Raw genomic sequence first — 23,108 nt, 5'->3', positions numbered from 1 at the left:
TTAGCATATGTCTCTCAGAGGGAACATTTTTCTATGGTCTAAAATGCTCGGTTAGTTTCTGAATAGCTACATTAAAACTTCTATTATCTCCTGTTCCTTTGAGCATGGAAAACATATCCTGGAGGTCAGCTCCCCTGAAGGGTGCATTTATGTAAGACATCTGCAAAATTCAGTCCAGTTACAAATAATTTTCAATATCTCTTTTTAGATCACATTTGAGACACCATTGAATTCGTTTTGGCTCAATAGTAGCCAGGGCACCAGAAGGATTAAAAGATCGTATACTAATTACATGCAGTGTCTAATATAGTTAATACCACAAAATACTTGGAAAAAAATAAATATCTAGCCATTATTCTTTAGATACTTTTGTGTGAAGCCATATATTACATGATATTTAAATCACTTTTATTAGCATGCTTCCAAACGTAACATCTTAACAATACCACTCATCCTCAAATAACTTTATGCATTTTGGCTTATGAATATAAATTTTCCTATACACCAATGAGATGTGTTAAGTAGACCAGTATACTCTTTTCCTCTGTAGGACAATTGCAGAAAGATGTTAAATGACTCAGGGGAGCTATACTTTTCAGATGCTGAGATATGATGACAGTTCTTCCTAAAACAGTTCAGACAACAGCATGCACTGGTAGAGCTGGTATTGCTCTAGCTGTGACATTGAAGTTTGTAACATAACTATAGGTCTTAGAGCATATAACATTTTTGCAATTAGACTCTTAGGATTTAGAAACCATTTAACATCATTTGCCAATATAATACTGCTTTACTGGGTGGCTTACAAAATACAAATGCATGCTGGTAAATTCCCTGCTTTACCCACATCCCTTGTAATTACTTTAATATTCTAAGGTAAGAATACCAGAATTCACAGCATGACTATTAACATAACTTTGATTACACATACACCCCAAAGGAGAACAGACTCTCCTCCTATAGTAACCCACTCCTTTACGGGAACTTAGTACAAAAACATTGTAAAAATAATAACTGCAAAGATATACATAAAATATTTTATATGTACATGTAAAATATGAGACTCCTAAAAATAGTGAATAAACATCAAGATGTGTAGATTTTTAAAAATTTCTTATGTGTTCATGTTGGTTTAAGCATCAGAAGTGGATATTTCTTCTTATTGATTTTCTATAAATAAAAAAAACTGACTAGTTTACATTGCTGTAAATTCTTGATTTTTATCAACTTGAGGTAATTCTTCAGGTTAAAAGAAAATATTCATGACCACAACTCTAGCTCAGGCCCATCTTTTCAAGTACACCTGGACTATTGTGATAGCCTTCTAATTGGTATCCTTGTTTCAAGTTTTTCCCTTAGCCACATTCTACTAAGCTCCCAAAGTGATACTCCTCAAGATCAGGTCAGACCAAATCACTCCCTAAACAAACAACTCTAGCAAATTCCTATTAGCTGTAAAATAACATAAAATTCTACTTGTCTATCATTTAAATACCACCCATACTTATTTTTCCAGTACTATATATTCTTTCAGTTCATGTTCTTAATAGCAGAATAAAACTGACATTTTTTAATGTTCCTCACACATAACACTACATCTATTGTGTCAGATTCTTTATAATGGCTGTTCCATTCCTAGGTGCACAGAATGGATTCTCCTTTCATCTCTGTCTCTTAAAATCTCTGTTTCCTTCAAAGCCCAACCCATGCAACACTACCTTTTTTCCAAATGAAGATTTTCTTGAACCCCTATGCTTCCCATCTCATGAGTTACATTGTATTTATGGATTTATATTGTACATATACAAACATACAGGCTTGTGTGTGTGTGTGTGTGTGTGTTTGTGTTCTGTTTTGCTTCCCCTATTGTTGGCCATCCCAACTCAGGCAGGTCTAGTGGCTATTCTTTATTGAAATGCTGAAATACATATTTTTGGAGGGGGGAAGAAGGCAAGTATATTGGGGTTAAGTGATTTGTCCAAGGTCACACAACCAGTAAGAGTGGCAAGTGTCTGAGGTCAGATTTGAACTCAAGTTCTCCTGACCTGAGGGCCACTGCTCTATTCCCTGTACCACCTAACTGCCCTGAAATGCTAAATAATTTTAAACAGTTAACAGTTAAGAAAGTAAGAAAAGTTTAGTGACATCTAGCATAGGAAGGATAGTAATCAAGATATAGCACTGATTCAGTTTGATGAAGCTGCTCTTTATTGCCTGGCTTGGCCCTGCTGGTGTTCAAGTCAGAAGCATCTGCGAAGTGTCAGGGCAAAGTTTCTAACCATGTTGTGCTAGCTCTTCTATTGAGGTCAACAATAAGCTATGGTAAGAGATCTAAGCCCAATTCTCTGGTCCATTACATTTCAGATATCAGAAAAATGTTTTTCCTATGACTCCTACCACTAATCCCATGTAAATTCCTTAAGTGCAGGGATTATTTCTTTCTGTCTTTCTATCCCTAGAACTTAGCACAGTGCCTTACATATGGCAAATAATTAATAAATATTTGATAATTGATTACTTGATTCATGTTCCATAATATCTTTCCCTTGCCCCTTGTTTTGACCAATATTAACTAAATGAAGGGAACTTAAAGTTTCAGCTTTCTTCTGTATGCAATTTTTTTTCAAATTTAAAGAGGCCTGTATTTCCCATACCCAACTTCAATCTGTAATCAGATGAATTAATCTAATTTCAATTCTAATTTTCCAAAAATGTATTTACAATAAATACAATAAATCAAGCAACAAGCATTATAAAGCACCTGCTATGCATCCCCCACTGTGCTAGGTACTATGGACATAAATATAATAGTGAGACATTCTCTATCCTTATGTAGCTTACTTCTAATATAATCACTCTGGAATACAAATAGTTTATTATTCATGAATAATTTTTCTTACATAAAATGATAAAAGTATACTGATTTTCAGTATCTTTTTAAAATGCTATTTTTCTTTAATTCTTTCTTTTTGTGTCTCATCTCAAACAGTTAGCATCTTCCTAGAGAGTGATGCAATCCATATCAAGATGAGACACCTTTTCATTTGGCCTTTCATTTTCAGATTTAATCCTTATGTGACCTTTAAAGGGAGGAAGTTTACTCATATAGAATTGCTTTCCTGGAATTGTTGAAAACTTATTGGTTAATCTTTGACCTATTAAGTAAAGAATTGACTTTCTCACAAACAAGCTGTATTTCTCTGAGGTTTCTACTCCCCCCTCCCCCAATTAAAAATCAATACATAAGTTTGAATTTAGCTGTCCTACTCCTAATCAAACTTTTGTCAATGTAGAGATTTTTAGAGTGAGAAATCTCTCCAAATTTCCTATTCAATATGGAAACCTCTAGAGGGAAGAGTAGTAAGAAACTCCTTGAAGAAATAAATATTTAATATCCCTATTAGCAAACCAGGAGATGTTTGGGAAAATCTAATTCCTCTATCTTCAGCTTTTTTTCTAAAGCTAAAGATATGATAGAAATATCTTACATATCTCATCTAGAAACATCAGTCTTAGAAAGAGTACTTAACACTCCCCATGACCAAAATTTCTTCTTGGGGAAGTTGAATTTTTCACATTTTAAATATTAAAATCACTTTATTCAATTAATTGGAAGATATTTCAATGACAGACTCTCATTTCCCCTCTTTCTTTAATTTAAAATAATTCACATGATGAAAATAATATGTTCCTTTGCATCAATTTTTTTTCCAGTAATTCCAGGCACTGAAAAATGTGTATACAAATAAACTTTTATAATTACAAATTCTTGTGCTGCACAGGTCATGAAAAAAATGGCACAAAATATTATTAGCAACATAAATGGAGGAAAAAGAAAAAAAATAGATCAGAATTGGAGCCCATTTTCAGTTGATCTTTCTGTGTGATTTAATTCATTGTATACAAACTAATCTTTGGTAAACAAATCCACTTGGGAAAAATATTGATTCTGGTTGAGGGAGATGAGGTGTAATTCATGAGAGTCCCAAGAAACCAATCCTTCCCCAAATTATAGGCTGATTATAAATGGCCAACTTAGTGGTAAGTCTGAACAATCAGTTTATACTCAAAAGTTCAAAGAGAGCTCATTGCCTTGCTAAATACATCACAACGACATAAACATATCCTAGACACCTTTGAATAGGGTGAGATTAGTAGGAACATGGTAGTCCATAGTGACAAGGCCTTCCTCCCTGAATCCATTGATCTTTTTATGTCCATAACTTCATGTGTCCTCTCTTCTGTCCTTGTGGTGTCATGGATGGGGGGAGAAACCTGTATTAACCAGACAGCATCAGTATATGTTCATCAATAAAAGAGAGAGAACAAATGCATATTGTAAAATGGTGTCTGCGCAATTCCTTCAAAAATACTAAGCAGATTACAATAAGGTCTCTAATATGTTGGGTAGATATTAGCAAAGGAATTGTGAAAAAAATGAACAAGAATCAGATGGAACGAGAAGCTCAATAGTCTTTAACTCTCCTTGGGTTTTCCTGTCCTTCTCTATTCATCTCTAGAAGCATATTGAAGTTGGAAAGTAATTTCTGTGATTAGGAAGTCAAAGATCTGATTATAAAGATAATCCCAATTTACTCTAGACCTTTTGGCTTCTTCCCTCTAAGAAAAATAGCAATCAGGAGGGAAGGAAGGGAAGGAGAGGCATGGAATCCCTCAAGGACAAACACACGTACACGTGCACACACACACACACACACACACTCAAGTAGTGAGGCATTAAATACTGTTTATACTACAAATCAAATTTTCTTTACCAAAAGAAATTATATTCAGAGCACAAAGAAATCCAGATTTGAAGCCAGTCTACAAATAGGCATGTTCATTTTTCGCTAATTGTTTAAAGCAGTCTTAGAAATTATGAGTAAGTTCAATAAATGACACTAACTTCATCAAAGTAGTCAATGTTCATTGTTTTTCATGAAACAGTTTAAAATTTGCATTGAGTTTTTACTTTGGAAAATTATTGATGTTTCATAAAAATTTCCTGTTCTAGGATGAAATTTTCATGAAAGTAAAAGATGAACCTCCAGGTGCAACATCTGTTACAATGAATATAATAACATTCTCATTCAGCAGGAACAGCTGCAGGAACTGCATGGTCTTCTCTCTTGAGGAAAAAACTCTGGTAAAAGTAAAAGCCTTGTATTATTTCCATCAGTTAGTGCTAACTGGAAATATTAACCCTTTATTTATTCCCATTTCGTGAGAATGAATTGCTAAGATGCTCTTATGTGAAACACGATATTTTTTTTTTACTGTATTTTATAGAATATGGCTATAAAGTATTCTTCTCTGACATGATTAGATTGTCATATAGTACTTGGAAAGTTTTAAAGGAAAAACCTCCAAAAGAGGATTATATTTTTTGTGGACTTTATTTTTTGGAACTTTTTTAACATAGTTTTATATTATGATTTTTAATTACAGGAAATGAATGCATTACTATTATGAAGTTCATATATTGAAAGATTGTTAAATTATGGAAATTTATATTTGTTTCATACCCATATTAAGCTACATTTGACTGAAATTATTATACTTATTTTTATCTAACTTTTTCATGAGTATTAATTTCAGTATTAATTCAAAATTTTGGAATATAAACAAAGTATCTTTTTACCTGATAGCTCTAAAGTAGTTGAAAGCTATGATTCCCCCCCACACACACACAAACGTACAAAAATGTTTATAACAGATCTTTCTCTGGTGCCAAGGAATTGGAAATTGAGGGGATGCCCATCAATTGGGGAATGACTGAACAAGATATTGTATATGAATGTAATGGAATATGATTTTGTTATAAGAAATGATGAGCAAGTGGACTTCAGATTAACCTGAAAATACATATATGAACTGATGTTGAGTGAAATGGGCAGAACTAAGAGAATGTTGTACACAGTAACAACTACATTGTGTGATGACTGACTGATAGATTTAGCTCTGCTTAGCAATGCAAGGATCTAAGACAACTCCAAGAGACTATGATAGAAAATGCTATCTACATCCAGAGAAAGATCTTTGGAAACTGAATGTAGATGGAAGCATACTATTTACTCTCCTTTTCTTTTGTTGCTCTCTTTCTTCTTTCTCATCATTCCTCCCATTAGTTTTCATTCTTCTTTACACCATGACTAATGTGAAAATATGTTTAATATGAATGAAAAAGAAAAGCCTATATCAGATTGCATGCCATTTTGGAGAGGGTACAGCAGAGAGAGTGGTCAGTAAAACTGAAACTCAAAATTTTGTGGAAATTAATGTTAAAAACTGAAAATATGCAAATTAATTTTAAAAAGTAAAATAAAATGGAATTGAGGAAAAGTTATGATTTTCATTTTTAACTTGAATTTAGATATTTATATCTAATGTTCATATTTTATCCCACATTGTAGAGATAAAGTAATAGAGGGCAACATGATTGCTGTACAACAATAATAATGCATTTTCTTATACAACACTTAACACAATGTAGAACCCTCAATTTATTATAAATCCTTCAATGCTAACTCTCCCATATCTCAATATATATTGAAAACATTTGTCTTTCTAGTGTGCTGTAATGGTAATATAATTTGAATTTGGAGATCCCTTTGTATTAGCAAAGGCAGGAGGTACTTAGCACTTAGTAATTGATCAAGCCTCTGTTGGGGAAACAGAAGGTATGAACTCCTGTCTCCTGTTACTGAAGTAACAGGAAAGGGTTGACTGAAACATGAAGCTAATGCTGTGTTTATATAAGAAAAAGCCCCAGAAAGGCACAGTCAGAATTTCTTAGGACCAGGATCTGGTGTCAGAACACCTACAGAAAAGAGAATCAAGAACTGAGCCAGAATTTCCTGAGGACTTGTGGTGGTGGAGCTTCTTTTGAAGCTCAGGAGCCCAGGAGCCAAGGTGACTGAGGAAGCATGACTGGGATGCTGAGACTTTGTTTGTTGCCACTTGGTTGAACTTTGAATTCCCTGGAGGAGAAATTGTAAAGGATCTGACATGGACCAGACCCTGTGAACTTCAGTGTAGAGCAGAACCTACCCAAAGAGCAGGGTAAGGAACTGGGAGCTTTCTACCATTGAACTCAGGTGACAGTCTGGTGAATCCACGTAGAATCTGGGACCATGAAAGGGGATCCAGGGAATCTGAGAACCAACCCCAAGTCAAGATGAAAAGACCTCTCTCTGGGTACTGAGTAATGATGAAATTGTAGTTTACTAGTGACATAGGGGTGCAAAGTCTGTATTTCTTATTGTACTTAGTTATTAATGATACTTAGTAATTGATCTGAATAAGTGACTGAGTTAATCAAGACCTTGGCCCATGAGTGGAAGACTCTGACTATTATACTTTGAGATGATTGCTCTTTGTTCTAAATATTGTGACCACTTTGGTGAAAACTATGTGGCCATTTTAATGATAAGCTGTTGTGAATATCATATTGTGATTTTCTCTGATAAAGTCTAATATTGTGAGTGCTGTACCTTGATTTTCTGTAAATGTTTTGCTTTGATTTGTTATGGAATAAATAGAGTGTTCACTATACTGTGTAATCAAAACCTTAAAAGCTGTTCACAGTAGCATTCTTCTGGAAAGCTTCTGTGCATGCTATTACAAGTGCAAAAGGTGTATAGGTGGATTTTCTACTGTTATTCTTAGTGTTATCAGTTATTTATTGATGAGAGCAAGTTCCTTAACCTCTTCTATTTCAGGTTTCCAGATGCCTATTTTTAAAATGGATTTAGCACCTACCATAATAAACCATCATGAACTAATAGATATGAAAGTACATTTAAAAAAGAGTGAAAGAACTATAATATGGTATTGTGATAAATATTCTCAGTAATGGTATTATAATAAACACTATTAAATTGTTATGTTTTGTGAGATTCAGAGAGAAATTGTCTAAGGATGTCATTCTATTTTGGTTTGGTTGTTTGTTTTATAATTCATGTTTAGTTGACCATTACAACATTGAACAAAGTGATTGGATTTTTTGTTTTTGTTTTTGTAATTGAATACAAGTATTGAGATATCACCTCATCTTCTGCAGATTCAATAAAAAGACCTTCAAGATAAGTCTCATAGTATAAAGAGTGACAAGGATATGAGTATCTTTTATGTTCTATTCTCACATTGTTTAAGTTTCTTCTTTTAAATAGCTATAATTTCTATGCTTTTCATTTCATGTAGATGAGAAATTAAGAATATATGTGATAGCATTCTCTATTAAAATATAATTTATTAAATTTCATAGATCAATATCCTGGCTGATTGGCTATGGACAACAGTTCTGTCTATAAAAATGTTCCAGGATCAGTATGGTTTATTTGTTGGATTCTCAGAGACAATAGTTGTATATTTGGTATCCTAATATAAGAAAGTGTCTCCTGTTAGTTTATACAAATTTCAGTATCTAATTGAATCTTTCCCTGATTCCCATAGATACCAAGTTTTTGCAACCTTAAACAATATAGTGAAAAGCTTATTCCACTTTACTGAATAAACTGAATCAGGCAATAAGCTGCCCCTGAATTACCATTGTAAATCTCTTAATTTTACATACAAATCTGAATGATTCAGGAATTTATGTGATGCTTCTTTGACTACATAATGTTGGTGGAATTGATATGAAAGTCACCCATATAGGACATTTTCATTCCATTTTTTAACTTATCTATTTCATTCAGATTTTCTTTTTTTTTCTTTATCAAATGCTTTATTAACTTCTAATTTACATCCTTCATTTCTGCCAGATTTTGAGTTACAGATTTTCTCCATTTTTTCCCTACCCATCGCCCCAAAATAGCAGTCCCACAGAATATCCCCTCCTCCAATCTGCTCTCTCCCATATTTTCTCCCATACCCCTTTCGACTTTTCCAGTAGAACATGGTGGTTCTCTATGCCCCAGTGCCTGTATATCTTATTTCCCAATTGCATGTAAAATAGTATTAAGAGTCTATCTATCTATCTATCTATCTATCTATCTATCTATCTATCTATCTATCTATCTATCTAAACATTTGATTTTAAAACTTTGATTTCCAGATTCATTCCCTTCCTCCCTTGTCACCCACACTTACTGGGAAGATAAACAGTTCAGTACAGGTTGTACTTGTTTAGCTAATGCAAAACAGTGACATACTGTGTTTCCCCGATAATAAGACCTATCCTGAAAATAAGCCTTCCCCTTACTGTGTAAGATTCCTCTAAAATAAGCCCTCCCCCGAAAATAAACCCTATTGAGATTGCTACTGTAGTGAAGGTGATACCCTGCACTACACGCTACATTACGGTACCTCTGTATGCACTGTCCCCACCCCCACCCCCCGGGTGAAACACACACCACGCTCCGAGCTGCATCCAATCAGAGCTGCAGCAGTGAGCACGTCATCCTGTTCTTCCCCAGTGATTTGCTTATTGAATAAAGGTACATTTTTTTGTTCACATTTACCTGTTTATTAAAATTGCTGTCAATGTTCATTAAAATAAGCCCTCCCCTGAAAATAAGCCCTCTGGTGTTTTTCTGTCCAACAAAATAATAAGACAGTGTCTTATTATCGGGGAAACATGGTAATAGATATATTGTAAAAGACTGACTACATTACCCTCCCTCCTATCCCACCTCCCACTTGTTCTATTCTCTACTTTGATCCTGTCCCTTTTCAAAAGTGAGTGCTTCCAACTTCCCTCCCCCCCAGCCTGCCCTCCCTTCCATCATCCACCCTCTTATCCCCTTACCCCCTACTCTCCTGTAGGGTGAGATAACCTACTTTGTGTGTATTTCATTCCCTCCCCAAGACAAATTCAAAGAGAATAAAGTTGATCCATTCCCTTCTGCTTTCCTATTCTTCCCCTCCATTGTAACAGTTTTTCCTTGCCTTTTCTATATGAGATAGTTTACCCAATTCTGTCCCTCCCCATCTCTTCTCATTATATTCCTCTCTCTCCTCTTAATTTCACCTTTTAAGTGTCATCCCTTCCTATTAAATTGTTCCTGTGCCCTCTATCAATCTATACCTCTAAACATATAGGAGCACATTCACATATGTATTCATATGCCCATATACCCTCATATAAAGACATATATATATATATATATATGTATATTTCTGTTCCCTTCAACTATTTTCATACTGAGAAAAGTTTCATCAGTTATAATTATTGTTTTTTCCATGTAGGAATGTCAATAGTTCAACTTTAGTAAGTTCCTTATGATTTCTTTTCCCTGTTTACCTTCTCATCTTCTCTTGCTTCTTGTATCTGAATGTCTGATTTTCTATTCAACTCTGGTTTTTTTTCATCAAGAATGCTGGAAAGTCCTCTATTGCACTGAATGACCATATTTTCCCCTGAAACATGTTACTCAGTTTTGCTGGGTATGTGATTCTTGGTTTTAATCCCAGCTCCTTTGACCCCTGGAATATCATATTCCAAGCCCTTCCATCCCTCCATGTAGAAGCTGCCAGATCCTGGGTTATCCTAATTGTGTTTCCACAATATTCAAATTGTTTCTTCCTTGCTGCTTGTAATATTCTCTCCTTAATCTGAGAATTCCAGAACCTGACTATAATATTCCTAGGAGTTTTCTTTTTGGGATCTTTTTTAGGAGGTGATTGGTTAATTCTTTCAAGCTATATTTTGCCCTCAGGTACTAAAACATCAGGGCAGTTTTCTTTGAGAACTTCCTAGAGGATGATTTATAGGTTCTTACTTTGATCATGGCATTCAGGTAGTCCAATAATTTTTAAATTATCTCTTCTGGACCTATTTTCCAGGTCAGTGGTTTTTCCCATGAGACATTTCACATCGCCTTCTATTCTTTCTTTTGTTTGGATCTGTTTAACAGCATCTTGATTTCTCATAAAGTCATTAGCTTCAATTTACTCCAATCTAATTCTGAAGCAATGATTCTCCTCAGTGACCTTTTGAGATTCTTTTCCATCTGACAAAGTCAGCTTTTTAAATCATTCTTTTCCTTATTGCCTTGTTGAGCCTCTTTTGCCATTTGAGTTAGTCTATTTTTAAGGCGTTATTTTCTTCAGTGTTTTTTTGGTTCACCTTTAGCAGGCTGTTGACTCACTTTTCATGGTTGTCTTAAATCATTCTCATTTCTCTTTCCTATTTTTTTTCCATTTCTCTTACTTGATTTTCCAAATCCTCCTTGAGCTCCTCCATGGCTTGTAAGTAGTTCATATTTTTCTTGGGGGCTTTTGATTCAGGAGTTCTGACTTCATTGTCTTCCTCCTGCTCCATGCCACCATTCTTTTTGTCCCCAAAAAAGGAGTCTATGGTTTAATGACATTTTCTGGGCTTGGTCATCTTGCCAGTCAATTACTTGACTTTTTTTTTAAGCAATTGGGGTTAAGTAACTTTCTCAAGGTTACATGGCCAGTTATTTCTGTGTGTGGTGCTAAAGTATCTGAGCCTGGATTCGATCCCCCAGGTCATCCTGACACTGGAGCCGGTGCTCTTACTCACTGTGTTACCTGGCCACCCCTAAATGCCTTCACAATTAAGTATGACATATGGTGGTAGCTACTGATATTTTTTAAGCAATTGAGGTTAAGTAACTTGCTCAAGGTTACATGGCCAGTTATTTCTGGGTGTGGTGCTAAGTATCTGAGCCCAAATTCAATCCCAGGTCATCTTGACTCTGGGGCGGGTTCTCTTACTCACTGAGCCACCTGGCCACCCCTACAATTACTTGACTTTTGAGCTCTTTGCCACACTAAAACTCTGCTTCCAGAATGGAGAGAGCTTTGTCCCAAATTGCTGGAGTTTTCGCAGCTGCTGGAGGTAATAGTTGGATGCCCTCTCTACAGACACCACAATCCCTGTCTCACTGGTCACAAACCCCAGGACCATCACCCAAGATCACTATCCAGTTCCAAGCAGGTTAAAGCAAGAGTGATTGCCCTCTGAATGGTTGCTTGTTTCCCCTGTAATCTGCAAGCCAGGAGCTCCTGAGCCAGTAAGGAAATTGCTGCCACTGGAGCCACCATGGCTTGGCCACTTCTTGCCCTTGGGGCAGGGGTCAGACCACAATCTTAGTCCTCCAGTTCCCACAGAGTTCCACACTGACCTTTTACTTTCTTTTTGGCATTTATGGGTTGATAATTCTGGAAAATCCCACTGCTGCTGGTGATTCTCTCTCCTGAAGTATGCACTGGCCTTCTGATGGTTGGGGCTGCCCTTGGGCCAGGAACCAAGTAGCTCCCATGGGGCTATAGTTAGCTCCCAGCCTGGTGGGATAGATTCTTCCTGTCAGCCTATTGGACTTCTGTCAGGGGGAGCTTTTTTCACTTTTTCGGTTCTGTAGCTCTAAAGTTTTTTAGCTTCATTTCTTTTTACCTGTATTGGAAATGATTGGAGGAGAGCCTGCACCAAATTTGTGCTTCTACTCCATCATCTTGGCTTTTCCTGAATCACCTCAATTCTGATTCTAAAGATTTTTTTTCACTTAGCTTTTGTACATCCTTTTCCATTTCACCTATTCTACTTTTAAAATAGTTATTGTTTTCAGTGGATTTTTTTATTCCTTTTGACAAATTTTATTTCTTAAGGGTTTGTTTTCTTCTGTCATTTTTTCTGCTTTCTTTTCCAAACTGTTGATATTTTTCCTATAATTATCTTCTATTATCTCTTATTTATTTTCCCAATTTTTCTTCTACCTTTTTTACTTGATTTTTAAAATCCTTTTTGAGCCCTTTCAACAAAACTTTTTGGTCTTGACACAAATTCCTATTCCCCTTTGAGGATTCATACTTATGTATTTTGACATTATTGCCATCTTCTTAATTTGTGCTATCATTCCTGTTACCATAGTAGCTTTATATGGTCAGGGCTTTTTTTTTGCTCAATTTTAAAATTTGATCTCTGTTTCTGGGGCATAAGGGGTACTGTCCCATGCTTTTAGCATAGGGGGCAAGGAAACTGGTCCCTGGCTTTTTGCCATGAACCCTCTGAGTTTGCAGACTTGCCCACTGTGCTAGTGTGGCCTAATCACCCCCGTTGTTACCCAGGTTCTGGGGCTGGCAGTTTGCTGCACTGGGGCTGGAGGCCTCACACCTGCCGTGCCATGGCCTGCTGAACTTCAGTTGGCCTGAGGCCTCTGTTGATGATCTCTGTTGTGGCTAAGAGGTTCCCACTGGTTTGCTCAAATACTGCCTTGTTGGAATGAAATCCCCTTTTGCCCAAGTGAGACAGACCTTTCCTGAAGTTTTTTCTGAGTTATTCTGGACTGGAAAATTGTTTCACTCTGTCTTTTTGTGGATTCTGTTGCTCCAGTTCTTTTAGAGGTTGATTTAACATTGTTTCTGAAGTAAACTGGTAAAGCACAGGCAATTTCCTGGCTTCTCTGAACCATCTTGTCTCTGCCCTTCATAACTGAGAATTCCTTTTTAAAAAGATAATTATGATCACATAGAAACAGGAGCTTTAATTCATTAATATAAAAAAATCCCTGATAAGGAAACTCCATTTATAAAAACTAATTTGAAACTTTTCTGAAACAGTTTTAATGACTTCCTTAGAAGTGTAGAGAGATTAACTATGAATTGTTTAGAATCACATATATAAAAACGCTCATAGGTAGAACTTAATCCAGGTGTTTATGAATCTGAGGCTCACACTCTTTCTACTCTATCATATTGGCCTTAACACTTCATAACTGTTAACAATTCTAAAGAATATGCAAAGTTAGTCAATCAGTAAGCATTTAGTAATGGCCAATCCTATGTCAGACACTGGGAAACTACCTAAAGGAATAAGTACAGTTTTACAGGGATTTCTTTGATAAACTCATTTTAAAAAGGATAATGATTGTTTATGTTAGAATTAAGATATAAAAGAAGCCAAATAAGTGTAGATGTCTCCAAAATTTTATATTTACTTAGAACAAAAAATTACTAAAGTAATAGATTTGGAAAGCAGACAGCATGGCATTCACAAAGCCCCACACAAATGAATTTGACCACACCTTAAAACATAGGAAACAATTACTTCATGAATTAAGGGTCATTTAAGAATCAGTTTCCTTTCACCCCAAATCAGATCATCACTGAGTTAAAGAAAAAGTGAAAATCAACTCCAAATTAGAAGATTAAAGACAAGAACATGACATGCTATTATAGCAGCTGAAATTTCACTTAATCAAAATCATTCCATCAGGGCATGATAAACCACCTCACCTCAAAAATATAAAAAAAAAAACATGGAATGTAGCATGGTAATTCAATGGGGAAAAACCAATTTATAGAAGTATGGAATAAAATATAACTTTATATAAAATATAACTATGTCATTTGTGAGTGAATAGAAACTAATAAAATATTTGTGATGTATTATAAATTTTCTCATGTTTCTATGTTGGATTATATTCATACTAAATGACAAAGCTACCATTGCTTTGGGGCTGCCATATGTGAAGAAATAATAATGGCCCTTAAACATCCTCCAGTGAAATTAAGTAAATTAAGTATTTCAAATGCCTAGCACATGATATATACTTCAAAACATTTATTAAATTTGGCAAAGTAGATAAAAGTTTAAAAGTCAATGAGACCTGAACAAGTATTTATGAAAGAAATATGTGGTGGAGGCATGCATATTTAAAAACATTCAAGAACCAGTTTTCATCACAATGAAAGGAAAATTGTTAAAGAATAAAAAAACATGCTATTTTGCCAAATAAAATGCAAATGAGAATATATCAAATATTACAACCCATATACCTGCTTTCTCATCTCTTTTAAAATCTTTATGAAAATGGAGCATGCAATCATACATCAAGAAAACTTAGGGAGAAGAGTAGACTTTTAAAGACTTATTTTTCCAAAGTACACAACATTGTCATAATCACACAATTTAATAAGAGCTACAGATAATGAAGCATACCACTGATAATTTATATCAAATTAAGAAGATATACTTGTGAAAAATACTCACTATCATTATAAGAAGTTTTCTATCATGTCCAAAAGAAAATAATTCATCATAGCTGCTGATGCTCACTAAATACCAGTTCATGAATTGTAGTGGTAGATTTCTCTGGGCCCTGTATAGCTACAGGACCCCCTTGATGAGATGCATGGTAACTAAAGACATAAGCAAAGCAATCAACAGAGAAAAAAAAAAGTTATTACCAATCTTATGACAAGCAGCTGGATGTCCAGCCCATTTAGTTAGTACATCAGTTCATATAGCAGTAACACACAGTGCAGATGGATAATGAGCTGACCATAGAAATGAACAGAAGAATCAAACGAATTATCTTTTGGAAATAGAGCAATTCTTTCAATGATCACAAGCTGTTCTCTGATGAAAAAATCTCATATTTCTATAATAATATTCCTCTAGCAGTACCATAAGGCTGCAAATAATAGAAAACAATGACCTCCAAAATATCCAAATATCAGATGATCCATAGTGCATCTGAAAATTGCTTCAGTACATTACCAATGATGTCCTTAAGAACAGAGCATATAATATATCATTAGATACACGTTGACTGTGAAAGGATCTGGGTAAGTAAAGTAGAAAAAGGACATTTTAAAAAAAATAGGCTGCCCAATGGTACACAATATTTTTTTAAACATTAAAAGTGAAAGTGTCTGAAAACTTTCTGTTCATAAATTGTAACCATTTGTCAATTGGGGAATGGCTTGTGTTCATATAAATTTGATTCAGTTCTCTATCCATTTCAGAATGGCCTTTATCAGAGATACTTGATATAAATATTTTTTCTCAGTTTTCTACTTTCCTTTTAATTTTGGTTGAATTCATTTTGTTTATACAAAACCTTTTTTATTTTTATATGATAAAAATTATCCATTTTCTCTTTTATGATGGTCTCTATATTTTGCTTGGTCCTAAGTTCTCCCCTTATCCATAGATCTGAAAGGTAAACTATTGCATGCTTTCCTAATTTGCTTATGGTATCAGTCTTTATTGTGATATACTTATTTTGACCTTATCTTGATATACAGTGTGAAATATTGGTCTATATCTAATTTCTGTCATACCATTTTCTTCTTTACCCTGCAGGTTTTGTCAAATAATGAGTTTTCGTCTCAAAAGCTTGGATCTTTGGGTTTATCTAACACTATATTACTGTGGTCATTTATGACAATGTATTGTCTACCTGATCTATTCCACTAATCCGCCACTCCATTTCTTAGCTAGGATCAGATTGTTTTGATGATTATTACTTTACAATACAGTTTGACATCTGATCCAGCTGTTACCTTTGTTCACATTTTTTTTCATTGATCTCCTTGATATTCTTGACATTTTCTTCTAGATGTTTACTATTTTTAATAACTATTAAATAATTTTGTAGTAATTTGATTGATATGGCATTGGAAAATAGATTAATTTGGATAGAATTTGTCATTTTTATCACATTGGCTCCATCTACCTGTAAACAATGATTTTTTTTTTCTTTTGTAAAAGTATTTTTATAGTTCCTGGGTTTGTCTGGTCATGTAGAACCCCAAGTATTTATATATTGTTTACAATAATGTTAAATGAAATTTCCTTTCCAATTCTTGCTGCTGGACTTTGTTGGTAATAAATAATAATGTTGTTGATTTATGTGATTGTATTTTGTATCCTTCAGCTTTGCTAAGGATTATTTATTATTATTATTATTTCAGCTAGTTTTTTTTGGTTGATTCTCTTGAATTCTCTAAGTATACCATCAATTTCATCTAGGAGTGACAGTTTTGTTTTCTTATTGTCTATCCAAATTTCTTTATTATCTTTTTTATTACTACAGCTAATATTTCTAGTATAATATTGAATGAGTGGTGATAATGGGCATCCTTACCTTGCCTCTATCTTATTAGGAAGGTTTCTACCTTATCACCAATAAAGGCAGTTTTCCGACAAAGGCAACAAAGCTATCTATACTCATGTAAAAATACTTTGTCACTATTGGTTAGAGAAATGCAAATTAAAACAACTCGTATGCACCACCTCACAATTATCAGATTGACTAATATGAGAGAAAAAATGACAAATGTTGGAGGGGATATGGGAAAATTGAAACACTAATGTACTATCAGTGGAGAGTTGAATGGATCCAACTATTTTGGAAAGCAATTTAAAGGTATCCCCAAAAGACTTTTGAAACTATGCATACCCTTTGACATAGTAATAACACTACTAGTTCTATGTCCTAAACAGCTCAAAAAATGGAAAAGAACCTATTTATACAAAAATATTTATGGCAATTCTTTTTTAGTGACTAAGAATTGAAAACTGAGGGAACATCTATCAACTGGAGAATAGATGGACAAGAATAAGATTGTGATGGAAAGTTATTGTACTGTAAGAAATGATGATCAAGTTGATTTCAGAAAACCCTGGAAAGACTTACACAAACTAATTGAAATTGAAGTGAGCAGAAGCAGGAGAATGTTGTACACAATAATAGCAATATTGTACAATGAACAACTATGAATGACTTAGCTTCTCTCAGCCATAAAAAAAATTCAAGACAATCCTAAAGGACTCATGATGAAAATAGAATCCACCTCCACAGATAGAACTGATGGCATCTCAATTCAGAATAAATCATGCTATTTTTCTTTCTTTCTCTCATTCTTTTTTCATTCTGGTTTTCTTCCACAAAATGATTAATATAAATGACTAATATTATAAATGACTAATATAGAAATGTTTTATATGGTTGTACATGTATAACCTATATCAGATTGACTCACATCTCTGGGATGGGGGAGGAGATGGAGGCAGGAAAACACAAAATTTGGAATTTGAAACTTGAGAAAAATAATGTTAAATTGTTTTACACATACTTGGGAAAAACAAATTATTATTTTTTAAAAAGAGGTAAAGTGGAAATGATGATAACAATAATATATAGTGTTAATATGGTATTTGTAAAATGTTTGAAAATTCTTACAATAGGCAAAAAAACTTCCAAATTATTTTTAAATCACAAATATGGTGCTAATAACTAAACTAGGATGAGCAAAAATTAAAAAAGATATTATAGACCAGTTTTCTTTGCTGAGAATTTATATTTCTAAACTAAATAATAGCCATAAAATTGTAACAATATATCACAAAGGTCATACCTTATAATTACATGAGGTTTATAACAGGAATGCAAGGTTAATTACACACACCTCTATATATATTTGTGTATTTGTTTATATATATGCATACATATGTATGTATATATATGCACACACATACATAAATATAAATGTATATCAGCATAATTGACCATATAAATAAGAACAAAAATCATATTATTCTCTCTATAAATGCAGAACCAATCATTGATAAAATATAAACCTAATTCTTATTATGAACACTAGAAAGCATAGGAATCAATGGAGCCTTTCTTAAAATGAGAAATAGTCTCTGTCCAGTTGTCTTTCATACAGTGGCTAATTGTCCATGATCAGACTACTACAAACTTGGAAAGCTCTTCCATAAGTCAAGTACAAGTAGTACACATGGACATTTAGAGTGGAGATGTCTCTAAATTTGCACATCTTATGTTTCTTTTGAACTACTGCATTTCTGCTTTGCCTTCTTTATGTGGGCACACCATGCTAGGAGTTCCTTTGCCAGTGTCTCCCTTGTTATGCCATCTATTCAAAGTTCTCCAGAGAGATCATGAGAGCATCCTTGTATCACTTCTTCTGGTCACCTTGTAAGTGCCTGACTTGTGTGAGTTCTCTATATATGTCTTTTCAGCAAATGTATATATGGTATTTGAACAAAGTGACTGGCCCTTCAGAGTTGCTCCCTTTGCATTAGAGTTTGAATGTTTGACAAGTAAGCTCAACAAAGGACCTCAGTATCTGGTAACTCCTCCTGCCAGGTGATCTCCAGAATCTTCCTAAGACAATTCAAATCGAAGCAACTCGGGTTCCTGGAATGGTACTAGTATACTATCCAAGTTTCACAGGCATATAATGATCAGGTCAGCACAATGGTTCTGTAGACCTCCAGTTTGGTAGGCAGTGTAACACTTCTCTTCCACACTTTCTGTTGGAGACACCCAAATACTGAGATAGTTCTGGCAATGCCTGCATCAATATGATCATCTCTGTGGATAATCCTGGGAAGTATACAGCTGAGGTAAATGAGATTATCCATAGTATTCAAAATTTCTACATTTACTGTAACTGATGATTCCACATATGGATGCTGTGGTGCTTACTGGTAGAGAACCTATGTTTTCTTGTTGTTATTTGTTAGGCAACAATTACCAAAAGCAGCAATTAATTGATCCATACTTTGCTGCATCTCAGCTTCAGAGGCTTTAGTGAGAGCACAATCACCTGTTAACAAAAAGTCACATACCAACTCTCCCTTCACTTTAGTCTTGGCTAATAGCCTTTTCAAATTATATAATTTTCTATCAACGTGGTAGCTGACCTTGATGCTGTTTTTATCTTTGTTGAAGGCATGTGAAATTGCTGAAAACATCATGCTAAAAAGCATTCCATCATAAAATTAATGTACCATACTGATGAACTTCACTGGGTACTCAAATTTTGCTATAATTTCCCCCAAGCCCACATGACTGAAAGGATCAAAGACTTTGGCCAGATAATGAATATTGTGTGCAGACCTGTGCTCTGCTCTGTTCTTTGAAGCCTTCCCAATAAAATCAAGGGTGAGGTCATATAAACTGACACAAAGTAAAGTGAGAAGAACCCAAAGAACATTTTAACAGTATTGACAGTATGTTATAATGATCAATTCTGAATGACCTAATAATCCTCAGCAAATACAATGATCCAAGATAATTCTGAAGGACTTGTTATTAAAAATGCTATCTACCCCCAGATAATTAATGGAGTCTTAATGAAAAACAATGCATACTTTTTTTTTACTTTATTTTTCTCAGGTTGTTTTATATATTTTTTTCACAAATAGATAAAAGGGAAATAAATATCGCATGACTATCTATGTATAATCTATGTCAGATTGTGTGCCTCTGGGTAGAGGATGGAGGGAGATAAGAAAATTGAACTAAAAGTTTTTTGTGACTGTTAAAATTGCTTTTACATATAACTAGAAAGATATATATTTTCCCCAAAAAATGTTGACAGTAATTTTTTTTTGTCTTATAACAGTCAATCAAGGTAAGCTAATATTATTATCTCCATTTTGCCTTCAGGAAATTGAGGTTAAAAGACATTTTATTGCTTTATTAGGTCACAAATCTGATAAATATTTGAGAAAGTATTCAGACTCAGATCTTCATCCCTTTAAGTCCATGTCATTCACTGTACCACCAAACTCTCACATATTGTGAAGATTCTTTGTGAAAGAATTTGGGAAAGGATATTCAGAAGAATTTTTGGGATGAGAAAATGTGAATCTGGTACAACTGTCATTGATGTTGGTGATAATTAAATCACAGAGTCATTCAATAGGAAATATTTAAAAAATTGTACCACTCACAAAAAAATAGCTACATTTTTTGTAGCATATTATAGTTTATAAACCACATTACCTATTTTATTTCAGATTACCTTTATAAAAACCCCACAAAATGGGCATTGCAAAAAAAAATGCTATTCTCATTTTATGGTTGAAGAACTTACCAAAATGCACAAAACTAGTATATGATAAAACTGGGCCTTATTCCCAAATATGATATCCTCAAAATTAATGTTCTTATAAAAGATGAAAGGAGTGTCAAATTTCTACTGACAAATACAAAAATGTGGCATGAACTTATAAGAATACTGTTAGGAATCACAAAATTAGTTGATGCTTATAAAAGAAACAGAGCAACAGTTTTATTTATTTTGAACTTTTTGTTTTTAATGCTTAGACAAAACAGAACAAGGAAATTTAGGACCACTATTTTTTTTGGGGGGTGGGGAGTTTTCAGTTTGCAGCAGATAGCAAGAAACAGAATTACTTATCCTATATTCCGTTCCCATATTCTTCACTGAAGAGAATGACCTTCCATTTTAAGGTGTAGAACATATGCCATTAAGTGAGAATTAAATTTGATAAGGGAGAAGATAAAAGGAAGAAAAAAAACTAGCTACTTTTAAACTGCCTCTAAGACCAGACAAATTGCATCCCCAACTGCTAAAAGAAGTTTCAATAGTATATTTTTGAGAAATTATGAAACAAAAAACATAACACAAAGGTAACAATTTTTAAAAAGACATGGTTTTAATTTTCAGAAAAGGAAAAATAAATGAAAACATAAACTGCTAAGATTGATGACAATTTATGTGCTCTTATTAATCTGGTCATTCATAATAACTCAAAACTATATAACCAATAACTACTGACATGCTTTTAGTATGAAAATATCAGGCATAGTAAAACTTATTTAATATTTTTATTGAATTGCCAGACTACTAAATATTGGGAACAACAGAAAATAATTTCTGTGACTTTAAATATGGTATCTGACAAAATCTCTGATGATGTTTTTTTGGATAAGATGGAGAAAATGGACTTTGTGGTATCATCATAGTGACATAGTTGGCTAAATGTCAGTCACAGAAAATGTTGCCTAATATGTCAGTGCTATTTGAAGTGATGATGGTAGTAAGAGAGAAGGGCCTCTAATGGTTTGCCACAAGATTCATTCATTTTCCCAGCTCTACTAAGCATTATTTAAAACAACTTGGATAGAAATATAGAAGCATAGAACTGAGAGTAAGAAAGATTTGGATCCTGCTGCACTCTGTTCTTGTAAGACTCCTGTGTTGAGTTTGGGTACAATATTTTAGGATGGATTTTCACAAGCTGGACTTTATGTGAAAGAGAGAAATTTTGAGTAGATGTGAGGCATGGCAGATGAAGTTCAAATCAAAGACTTTCACAGATTTTCAACATTCATGATTTTGTGTTTGTTTGTTTTTGCTTTTTTGGAGGGGGGAAGGTAGGGCAATTGGGGTTAAGAGACTTGCCAAGGTCATATGGCTAATTTTGTGTTAAGTGTCAGAGGCTGGATTTGAACTCAGGCCCTCCTGACTCCAGGGCCAGTGCTCTATTCACTGTGCAACCTAGCCTTACCCAAATTCATGTTTTAAAAAGATTTTGAGTTTCAATTTTTTCTTTCTCCCTCCCTCCCATTTGCCCTCCCCAAGATGTCAAGTGATCTGATATAGGATATACATGTTCAATAATGTAAACATATTTCCACATTAGTCGTGTTATGAAAGAATAAACAATAAAAGGGAAAAGCCACAAAAAAGTAAAAATAGTATGCTTTAATCTGTATTCAGACTTCATAGTTCTTCCTCTGAATGTTGACAGCATTTTCCATCATGAGTTCTAACTGTCTTGCATCATTGTATTGCTGATAAAAACTAAATCAGTCGTAGGTGATCATCAAACAATATTGCTGTTACTGTTTTCACAGAATTTCGCTGAAAAAGAAGAGAGTCATTGACATATTTGAAAGGCAATACTTCAGAATAATGTTGAAAAGAATAGAACTGGTTTGTTTCATAATTGTGGGCAGATAAATGAACCAATAGAGCAAAGTTAAAAGAGGCAGATTTTCTAACACTAAGATATAAAAATATCTTTCAATACTGATCCCAAAAAAATGGAATGAGCTATCTCAGGAGGTTATAAGTTTCTAGCAAGTCAGAAGGTCAATCAAAGGATGTGACTAGAAGGTTTCTGATATTAAAATCCAGTGTCTCCAGATGACTTCTACATTCTAATGTAAACTTTGTCATTTAAAATTCATCAAAACTTTGCTTCAGTTTACCTTTCCACTTTAATGATATAGTAATCCACTTTAACTAGCATTTGACTTTTAAAATGCTATACAAATATTTCATTTGATTTTCACATCAACTCTGGAAGGTGGTTGCTATTACTTTCTTCATTTTTCCTATAAGGAAATTAAGGATGAGAGAGGCTAAGTGACTTTTACAAGATCACTCAACCAGTAAATGTCTGAAACTGAATTTGAATTTAGGTCTTCCTGATTGCAAATCCAGCATTCATTAACTGTGCTACCTACCTGACTCAATGGTGAAACACTTTAAACACACTATGATCACACAAAATTGGCTTTTCTCTTTCTCATGCATAGTACTCCATCTTCTGACTATGT

The sequence above is a fragment of the Petaurus breviceps genome, unplaced genomic scaffold (assembly GCF_028583685.1).
Source record: "Petaurus breviceps papuanus isolate PSGF00001 unplaced genomic scaffold, PetGlider_PUasm1.0 90822, whole genome shotgun sequence".
In the NCBI taxonomy this organism is placed as follows: domain Eukaryota; kingdom Metazoa; phylum Chordata; class Mammalia; order Diprotodontia; family Petauridae; genus Petaurus; species Petaurus breviceps.
Note: the sequence above shows the minus strand (reverse complement) of the source record.